Source organism: Rhyacophila brunnea, unplaced genomic scaffold, assembly GCF_057557595.1.
Source record: "Rhyacophila brunnea isolate RB1 unplaced genomic scaffold, BYU_Rbru_1.0 scaffold_137, whole genome shotgun sequence".
In the NCBI taxonomy this organism is placed as follows: Eukaryota; Metazoa; Arthropoda; class Insecta; order Trichoptera; family Rhyacophilidae; genus Rhyacophila; species Rhyacophila brunnea.
In genome coordinates this window covers 596,846-608,188 of record NW_028232793.1, presented here as the reverse complement: position 1 = coordinate 608,188, position 11,343 = coordinate 596,846, and the positions used below count along the sequence as shown (strand labels likewise).

The window sequence follows — 11,343 nt, the reverse complement described above, 5'->3', positions numbered from 1 at the left end:
TCACCCCTGCATGGAGACATCACCATAATAAAAATAATGAATTGATTATTTACACTTACGTTTGAGTATCTAGTAAAGTTGTTGTATCTTAATGTTAAAGTGTGTGTTTTTTACCGAATGATTACATGCAGCCAGGCTGTATTAATTGTCTTTAGTAATTATACGATGTTATTACGTGATAAGCATCCTAATTTTTAATCATTTAAATTGATATAAAGCCATAATAATATTAAAAATAAACCAAGCTTATGATTGAAAGTAGAATCTCGACCTTCGGAGCATACTTATGTTGATCTACAGTTAATTAAAATAATGATATAACCTTTTAAAACTAAAAAGGTCTAGTAATTGTATATAAAATATACATGGGCAAAATAGGCGTAAGAAAAATACGTACACAATTTTATTCAAAAGATAATCAATAATGACCTTAAATATTATTAAAATCATTTATGGGCATGGGATTCGCCATTCAAGGCGTTTTTATACAATAAAATATTACCAGAAATATTTAAGTACCATTGAATGGTGACAATTAACAGCATAAATAATTTATTTCGACTTAGAATTTTAATCCATTAATAGAAGATAAAATTCATATACGATCTCATATATTTTTATTGAATAATATTAACTTCTGGTTTCAAAACCTAAAACATATTTGTTATTTAGAAGCAATGCACACTAGATTTCATATTTAGCATGCAATTTAATGAAAAGCTTTCAGTGCTACAAATTTCTCGCAGTTTTATCTAGTTATTAAGCAAAAAATAATAGATTCTTATTGATTATAGGCTGCGTAGGTTCCATCCGATGATTATATATATATTTATCTATAGCTTGTATATTTCTTAAAGATGAACAAGTTTTTACCACCAGCATAAATATTATGCCTCACATATATAATTATCATATCAATGCATGTATTTTTTTTTTACTTTGAACTACTATTAAATCTTAGTTGGATACTTAGTTTTTCTGCCATAATATTCAATTTTAATCATATAGAATATCATTCGAGGCTACTTATCACATCTGACCGATTTTTTTCTAAATCATATAATGTTATTTTTTTAATTCTAATTATAAAACAATGTTATTCAATTATTTGTTGGAACTTCTACGATAGTTACAATCACATACTATAAAAAAATTCAAGGCAGTGGTCTATTATTACCAATCTCAAAATATTATGATTATAATAAATACAAAAAAACATTTGTTAGTAATAATTTAATGGTGTAAATATTTGACCTTTTATCGTATAATAAATTAATTAAGGTGTACGGTCCTCTTCCTGCACTCAAAATTATAAATTATCAAACTGGTAAACAGTTGTTTCTAAGCGTAAATGTTACTGAAACCCAGTTATGTATCCCCTCAGCAAAATAAAGCTTACGGCTTCAAGCTTATATTAGATTGTGGCACTGAAACAACTTAACTCTAGATTCTCGAACGCAAGAAAAGGTGATCAAAGCCGATATTGGAATGATTGCGATGTTTATCCATAGCGGTGACCCGATTGATATGGCAAACTAAAATTGTTAATCAATATTAAAAAATATTTCACAATAAATACAGAGTGATGATATTCCGAAATAAATATTTTGGGTTTTTTAAATAACTTTCTGTGTTTTCTGTATCTGCAAAGAGTTGGAATTAATAAAGTTGCTGAGGAATCACAACAACAATTTACCTATATAAAAATTTTGAAATACATGTTTCAAAAACAAACTTCTTTAGGGTCCTTTGGGATTTAAAATATGCTTTATGAATAGATTGAGTTTAAAAATATAATATTGATGATTTTGGGTTAAACTAGGAGAAGGCTGCGAATACATTTAAATTAAGTCACTAGGTAATAGAAATTATTTAAGAAAATTTATTGCGCTCTCATATTCTTCTGGTAAGAACTTAATTAAGCTCAAAATATTTTTAAAATAGACGAGTCGAACATAATCTACAAATTAAGGGACATATTAGTGGATTTTATATCCCAGAAAAATCATAGACTAAACATTTACATGAGAATTTTCGGATAATAGCACGAAATATACATTAAAAATTTTTCATCTGCAATAAAAAAAGCACAGTTTAGCTACAGCATTGGTCATTTGTCAAATATATTCATTAATGGTATTTTTAGTACGATACGATTTTTTAAACCTTTTCTTAAAAAATAAAGCTAGAATAAAAATTCAAAAGAAACTTAGGTTATTTTAAGGAATTTTTGTTCTAATGGTTATTTTTTTTTACAGAAAAACAGATTTGCCTTCAATTGCCATCAATAAGATGTATTTAATTTTAAATAATCTTTGTGGTTTATAACAATTAAATTTCATTTATGTATTATATTCATCATTATACATTATATCTTTTAAAAATCCTATCTTTAATATTATAGCCTTGTATATCATCTATTCACTTGCATATATATACTTATTAAAAATTAATTTTGATATTACATACATAGAAGCTTAGATGGCACTTATTTTTTTGGAGTTAGAAAAGTCATCTATCGGAGCTTTGGTAAAGAGGTGACTCATTTCTATTTTTTTTCTGCTGTTTTTTATAACATATATTACAATTATACATCGCTTATACTTACATATTTAGATATTTAATGAAAACCTTTATAATTGATTTACCTTTTTTTTGCTTTATTCATTAATTTTTACATATTTTACTTTGACATACATATCATTTTTTATTTATACACTCGGCTATCTTCTTGAATACTTAACCACCCTTTTGATCGATAAATATTTTCATTTTTATATTTGTTTTCTAATTTTATGATTTTTGGGTGAAATATAATATATAAATCAACCCACATAAAAAAAGTTAGAGGATAATATATTCTGATATAGATATTAATAAAGTCTTAAAAATATATTTCAGTTATTTTTTCTTCGACGATCGTCCTAATGCTATTTTGCTTATTAAAGCTTATCCCTCAAAAACAGATATATTTATTCTTTATTTATGGGCTAAATTTATAGTTGTATTTTTAGTTTTTGTTCACAGGCACAGCTTGCTTGATTCTCTATGCGCACAGCGTATTTATACTTTCGGCTATCTTCTCCTCTCAAAATTCTTCTTCAATACCCCTCCTTCTTTCGAGACCTATTAAATCAAGGGGTTTTCTCAATCCCAAGGAACAGATATATAAATCATAATTATTAGCCTACCCACAAAAAAATCTAGAGGGATAATTTATTTTGATAAGATGTTAATTTTATTAAAGTCTTAAAAATATACTTCAGTTATTTTTTATTTTTTCTTTCGATGATCTTCCTAATGCTATTTTGCTTGTTAAAACTTATCCATCCAATAATAGATCTTGGACACAATACAACCAAAAGATTCATTAGTAAATGAGGCAAATAAGAAAAGGTTAAATACGTAGAACCAAATATTTTTACTACAGATTCTGCATATGTTTCGGGCGTTGGGCAAAAGAAGCTTGCCACTTTTATTTTGCTCATTTTCGTAGTAACATATCCGGTATCAAGACATTCCACATTAACATTAAATTTCCTGTATTCGAGATGTAAAGATTCACTCCAAGCCTTGATCATAGCCTTCGATGAACTGTAAGTTGCTAAAAACGGAACTGGCATATCACCTGTTATCGACCCAACATTAAGTATATATCCCATATTACGCTTTACCATAGATTTTGATATTTCTCGGGTAATTTTAAACGTGTTTAAAACATTCACATTTATAATATCTTCAACTCTTTCATTATCAAAAAAGTGGACAGGCCCATTTGATGCACAACCAACATTGTTTATCAGCATTCCTATTTCATAATCCTTAAACATTCCTTTAAAATCACAATCCTTCGAAAAGTCAACTAGAATGCTTTTGCATATAGACCCATAGGTTTTTAACTCTTCTTGAACATTGTCAAGTTTTTCTTGATTTCTTCCCATTATGATAATCTTGCTTTTTTTCTTTCCAAAGTTTATGGCTAGCGCTTTACCAATACCGTCCGTTGCTCCTGTTATTACGATCCATTTACCTTTAATGTTTCTCATTGCCTTTCCATTCAGGATTCGTGATCTTATGAAGTTGTAAATGTACGGTGAGATCGATAACACTATATACAATATCGCATATTTTAGAATTTCGATGGTACTTATAAACATTTACTGGGGTCTCATAATTAAATTCTAATCCATTGTAAATTTTAAGGAATATTCAAATGAGGCAATAATTATCTGTATTATATTTCGCTTCAATTCATGCTTTTTAGCATAAAAAAAATACTTGTAGTAACAACCATTTTATTATAGTGTTATGGTTATATTGCTATAAATTGTGTTAATCGACTTCAATTTAAAATAGACCACGAAATTTGATTTCCTAAATTGTTCATATATAATATAACATATTTGTCACTTTTTAGTGTTTAAATTTTTAAGGTATTTTGTATAATTTGTGCGTTTGTTTTATTTTGTGGGATTTAAAAACTCTACTCTTGAATGTTAAAGGTATTCATATAGATATATAACTATTTGTTGCTGCATATTTAAAATTTTTGTTTCTATTTCAATCTTTTTGGACTTAAAAATATTATTTATCGTCTGAACATTTTGAACGTAATTTTACAGAGGTAAACGAATAAATTTGAAATAAAACATAATTTGCTGATTAATTAGACAAAAATTATTTTGGTATGCACATCGCAGTTTTTTTTCAAGGTGAATAATCTATATTCATTATTTTTTATTTACGGGTTGTGTTTTTTTTATCAATTCCATCTATTGAAACATGGTCAGCCCATTGGGAACATTTCACAACACTTTGATACATCTTTTGAAACCTTCCTTTGTACTATATTCATCAACTACTCTTCTTCTTTCAAATGAGATGAGTTCAAGTGTCTTACTATTATATTAAATAAATGGTAATTACGTATATTGATATGAAGCTAAAAGGATATTTTATTTAGAAGTTGCTTAACAAATTTGAAGAAGACATTTTACACAAAAAAAGACATATAATGATAATTCATTTTATTTCTAAAAAACAAAAAGGAAGTCATCCGCTATTTGAAATCCCTGTATTGATGCATAATGTCGTTGATATAATTATGATGTTTTTTTATTGGGGTAAACTGTTTCTTGGTAAAACTTCAAAATGAGTATACCATTTCTTCATATATTACTGTTTAAATTGTATTTTGTATTTATGTTTCTATTGATCATAATTTAAAAAATCTTATATGCTTTAATAATAATAAATTTTGTAGTTTAAATGCTGTTTATTTTATTTTCCCCCCTTCATCTAAAAATAGATAACAATCGATAACATGTTCACATAAAATTTACAAAAAAAAATTATTTGTTGAAACTCTATAATAATTTTATAAAACCTTATCTTATTTCTATATATTAATTTTCGCAAGAGCCATTAGGATTTCCAAAAATTTTTATCGATATGTAAATTAAACAACATTTCGACGAGAGATTGATGGAAATGAATCAACATCATGATTAAATGACGTTTTGTGTTGAGTTGAACCACTCATATAAATTGAGTGTTCAGCTGGAAATAATTATTCAAATCTTGTTTGAATTTTATATCGATTGATTTGTAAGATTACAACACAGACCATGACCATCTATTAATATCCACAGCACTATTTAAATAATGTGAATAATTTCATGTGAAAATAATAAAGAAAAAAGATGTTTATTCATTAAATAATTTGTTTTTTGAAGTGAATATTATTCGAAGCAAAGTTTATAATATTTATACAATCTCTAAGTTATCTCAATATTGTTTATGATAATTCAGAAGGAAAAACAAAGGTCTAATTTATTATTGCGAAAATAAGAAGCAGTTGTATGAATATAAGAGCATGGTTTACTTAGAAAAAAATTTTATCAATGGCTTTGTGGCTACAAAAAATAACAGTGAAGGTTATAAATATAGGCGTAAAAATTAACCTATTAATAAATAAAAAAAATACTATATCATCTAGAAAAGATACGAGATTGTTCATATTTAAAATTGACATCAGGAAATTGTTAAAGTTTCTGTTTTCTATTCAAAAAGCATTCCCCAAAGAACTATATGTGAATTTGTTGCTATGAATCAAAGATCCACTAGCAGTTTAATTAGAGGGGTTAAGAAAAATATAAAGGAACATTATGGCAACAATATAGTGAGAATGAGTTGGCTGCGTTATTCAATCCAATGAAGCAATGGCTAAAAAACGGGGTTAAGTATCATCGAGGAAAGAGACAAAACAAAATCAGACCTAGGTCTTAGCTATTGCAGAGATGAGCAATTCATCTATCAAAAGATTCGCTACAGTTCTCCATTTAAAAGTAAAACAACTCTAATTAATGTTATTAAGATGTAGATAGGGAGGATTCAGGAATATATACAGATGAATGGAAAGATCATAATTATATTATATAAAATGACTATGAACACCAAAGAATATATTTATGCATATTTTTTTGATTTTCATTCATTAGTTCATACTTAAAATGTCGGTTCGTGAAACAACGAACTAAAGTACAACAATAAAAAGGATAAAGATATAAAAAAGAAACATTAAGACAAATGTTTGAAGATCTTTGTGTTTTTTGATCAAATTAAAGGCAAGTTATATGAAGCTCTATTTAACTAAATAAAAATTCAATAATAATTTTTATGTGTTGAATTATAATTTTATATTTATTTTCATATCATGTTATAAAAATTTTACGATTAAATTTTGTTTTTTTATATGAACTTTATATTAATTTAATCGATTTTAATTTTTTAAGCGCCAGGGGTATTTGTGTATAAATACTATTTCGGGCGAATTTTTAGATTAACCCATAAGTTTCGTTATCATTATAATAATAAAAAATAGTGTATTTGATGGTAGAAACCACTGAAATTGTTAAAAATAAAATCCTAAATCATTCATGCTTACATAAAAATTACCCACACATAATGACAAGATTTTTTCTGGCTTTTAGATCTGTTGTTTTTCGGGTGATCATTTATTTTGGGTTCAAATATGTGATCTTAATATACATGAAGGCGAATAAGCAGCTTTTAAGTTTAATTAATTGATTAAAAATTAAAAATTTCGCTACATCTGAAAAAGAAGTATACGCATAAACAATAGAATGGATGAAAATACTTAAACTATTACGTTCTTAAAAGAGATGAGATGCTGGAGAAGATTATATAGATGATGGGAATGACAAAAATATAAATCAAATATGTTCTTATATGCAATTTAAGGTTTCCTTGAACAAATTAGTTAGCTAAGGGTAAAATTAACCAAAAAAAAATTAATAAGAGCGATTATAATCATACAACAGTAGAAAAAGTGCACATGTATATTCAAACCATTTATAAATATTTTCTCTTTTTGAGGCTGCATTTTTTTGGATGAAAATATTAAAATTTGGAGAGAATCAATACCAATGCATGAATATTTAAAAATTTTAGCAATAAAATTGGTAAAGCAATATAAAAAAAATTTTTAATCATATTTAAAATATTGCTGTATTTTCAATTATTTACGTTTACTGTGACTAGTTCTCAAAACAAAAAGAAAAAATTACAATATGTAAGTACACCACTATAATTTATGATAATTCTAGTATTTTTTTTAATAAATAAAAGAATCATATAAATAAACTTTACAATATGAGCAAGAGAAATCACAGAAAAAATTGATTAAGGTTTGAGGAGAAAAATAATAAAGGTTAATAAAGATGATCTATAATTGATTCGACGTATTCATAGATTTTTTAAAATTCCACCTAATTCGAGTTCGTAGCAATACGATGTTTAGGTAATATATGGTTTTTATGTTATGTATATGATTAATCATGTATTTTCTTTTTAAAAAATCAATTTTTATACTTCAACATAAGCATTGAATATTAGGGGCCTATATGGCAGACAAAAATACAATTCGCAAATGATTTATCGATATAAGTAATATAGATACATAAAAAAGGTATTCAATTATAAGATAATATTTATTATTCATAAATATTTTTTTTATAGCTAACAGTACCGGCAAATGCATTTACTCTAAGAAAGTAAAACCAAATAAAAAATCGAAAAACACAAACTAATCATAAATTTTGTGAAATTATTATCCGTAAATATTAAAATTTATAATTATCACTTGTTTTTGCCAAAAATTAGACATTGACTAATGGATTTCATAAAAATTTGTCGCATGCTTAACGCAGTAACTTGAGTAAATATAATTTACCAGATCTATAATTTTAAAGCAATGCCATTCTATAAGAAAAAAATATAAATAATTCCATGGATTACGAGATAAAGCTAAAATTTGGCTTTTTTTATATATTTCTTTTGATATTTAGATATAAACAGAGCCATTTTTGTACCTTGAATTATACTCTTTATGCGGACGATCAATATATAAGCCTTAATGCATAATAAACAAGAAATGGATACAATGGTTTTGCTTAATTGCGTAAATAAGGTTGTGGATTCTATTAAAATATTAATTTTATTACTTCTCTTATGTTCAAAACCTTGTCACGTTGTTTCAGGACCCCAATAAAGTATATATCAAATCCGAAATTTTTCTATAATTTTTACTGGTTTTGCAGCGTTTACTCTATATCTTGCAGCGAGATGGCATTAAATACAAGTCTATAATTTAAAATGCCTTAACTTTATTATATATTTCTAATTTTGTAAGCATCATTATTTTTAAAAAATTATAGAAAAAGCTTTCAATACCAAATATCTGCGTTTATTTCGACGTTTCAAATGAAAAGATCATTACTTAAATAGCTTATCCGGATGATTTTCTTTGCTATCTTGCAAACAAATCTATGGTTTATAACTTTCCAGATGTTTCATCTTTACGTCTTAAAATTATTTTTTTGGTTTTTAAGAACATTTAAGGATTAGTTTCAAAATAATAATCTTCTAAAAAATAAAAAAAAAGAAGGAATATATTGATGATGTTTTCCTGGATAAGGAACAAATCATTTAAATTATAAATAGCCAATAAGAAAATAGCACTGTATTATAAGAAATCATATGCCAAATTTTCTTAAAATTATACTTTTAAACTGTTGAAATTTAAATCTGTAGGATAAATTCATTGAGACATTGCTAGATGTGCATTATGATTATCATTTGTTTATGTGTTGGTGATTTATTCTTACATTTTGATCCATTTTAACTAAGCATACTTATTTTTTTCTGAAGTGGTGCTAATATTTTTACTCCTTTCAATCACATACTTTTCATAACATTATTCATAAATTTTGACTTTTAAAGCTTATAAATTTAAGTGTAATTCTCAATTTTTTGTTTACGTATAAGCTTTGTTTTTTTTTGAAATACATCTTTTTCAGTTCAAAAACATAAAACTGTTGTGATTACTAAATTGATATAAATTATACACTTGATAGACCCCTTACAATAATAACCAATCATAAGATTTTTTTTGCCCTTTAAAACAGTTAAAAGCATTAAATAATTTAATATTATAAAAAATAATCTAAAGAGTAAAAATGGAATAGATAAAAAAATACAAATGTAAAAATTATAATTTAAGTAATTTTAAATAAATTTTATCATATTTTTGAAGCATGTGAATACTCAATAACGGCAAATATAATGCCATTTCCAATTTTTAAGGGCACAAAGTTAATCAAAACAAGTATAAAATTGAATTTATTGGTTTTTTGAAAATATCAGATCAAGGTACGCATTAATTCCATTTAAAAGCCATTTGACAAAAAAAAGAGTATAACTTATATTCGAAAGAAATCGTGTAAATGTGATCATGAAAAAAAGAAAATTCATTTTTTATAACTACGTCTTAATTTTGAAAACACACATTGTCTTAGATATATTTGATGTATACCAAAAAACTTTATAGCAATTGAGAATTTTTCTCAGCATCTGCTACAAATAAATCCTTTGATATGCATGTGAATCCGTAAAGGAAAATTATACATTTGTGTTGGATCTATTTTATTGATCATAATAGATTATATCAAACTTATATATATCCACACAATAGACTTTTTATGATTCTTTACCAATTATGTGGTATTCTTTATTTTTTCATACTATTTATATTATATACATCTGGATACTTTTATCGCAGTGGAATCAACTATATAGTTAAGAAGGCTTCAAAACACTTTTAATGTATATTTTCTATTTTTTTGCGGTAATATAGTACGTATTAAAAATATATATGGATTATATTAAAGTATATGATTACGTCTCAAAAAATTATAATAAATAATTTATAGGGATTTTTGAAATAATTTTTTTATAATTTTCGAAATTATGAGCTTTATTTTCTATTACGGGTGATTTTAAACCTTATATTTGTACTCTGCTGCTTCATTTTATGTTTAAAAAATCATATATTGACATAATAATTCTTTTAAAGATTCTTTGTTTTAATCGATTACTTAAATTTATTTTACATTAATTTAATGATTATTTTCAGTATATTTTGCTTGTTTTAATGTATCAATATTTTAGAAAATATAAAATATCATTAAAAAAAATCGAAAGTATTGATTATAGCATAAGATACAGAAATTTTTTTTAGAAAAATAAATTAAAAAAATATATGTATGAATACATGCTAAAAAATAAAATATATTTATTGAAAATTTTATTTGCAGATTTGGCAAACAAAAGTATAATAACTTTAACCGATAAATATATAAGATATATTAACTTTGCCACAAAAGCTGGATTATTTAGTTTTGGAATATAAAGTTGAAATTTTTTCGCAAAATCCGATAATTTAATTTTGCTTTATTACGAAGCATTGCTTCTCGGGGTGTTATTTTTTCCCTGGCAATTTATAGACCATAGAAATCATTTAAATTCTTGTGATGTCAATATTGAATCTTTTGAATTGGGATAATTATTTCAAAGGTATTATAGGTATGTTTTCATTGACCAATATATTTTTTGGCATAAACTGGTAGCGAAATTGTATATGGGAGCTATTAAGGATCAAATAGTGTTTAATCTTCTGTATTTTTTTTTAATTTGAGATTTAACAAGACTTTTTAGAAAAAAATACATGTATCTAAAAAATAATAGAATAGTTTTAAAACGATATCATAATAAAAAATCATAAACTTTTAGCACCGATTGACTGCTAAAACAAGCAGTTTTGTATATTTCAATCATATTTTATATTATACTACCGTGAAAAGCATTATAAATTTTAGAAAGGGATATCAAATGTTGATTTTACATCTATTTATATGCTGTATCTAATATATAAGCCTTATGATGATTCAAAGTATTGTTTATAAAATATTTATTGTCTTTTTA

General features: G+C 25.2%; 1 pseudogene; it reads right to left on the bottom strand.

The window, feature by feature from the left end:
* Window positions 1-4,046, bottom strand: LOC147075999 (very-long-chain 3-oxoacyl-CoA reductase pseudogene; annotated as a pseudogene).
* Between the last annotated feature and the right edge of the window lie 7,297 nt (window positions 4,047-11,343).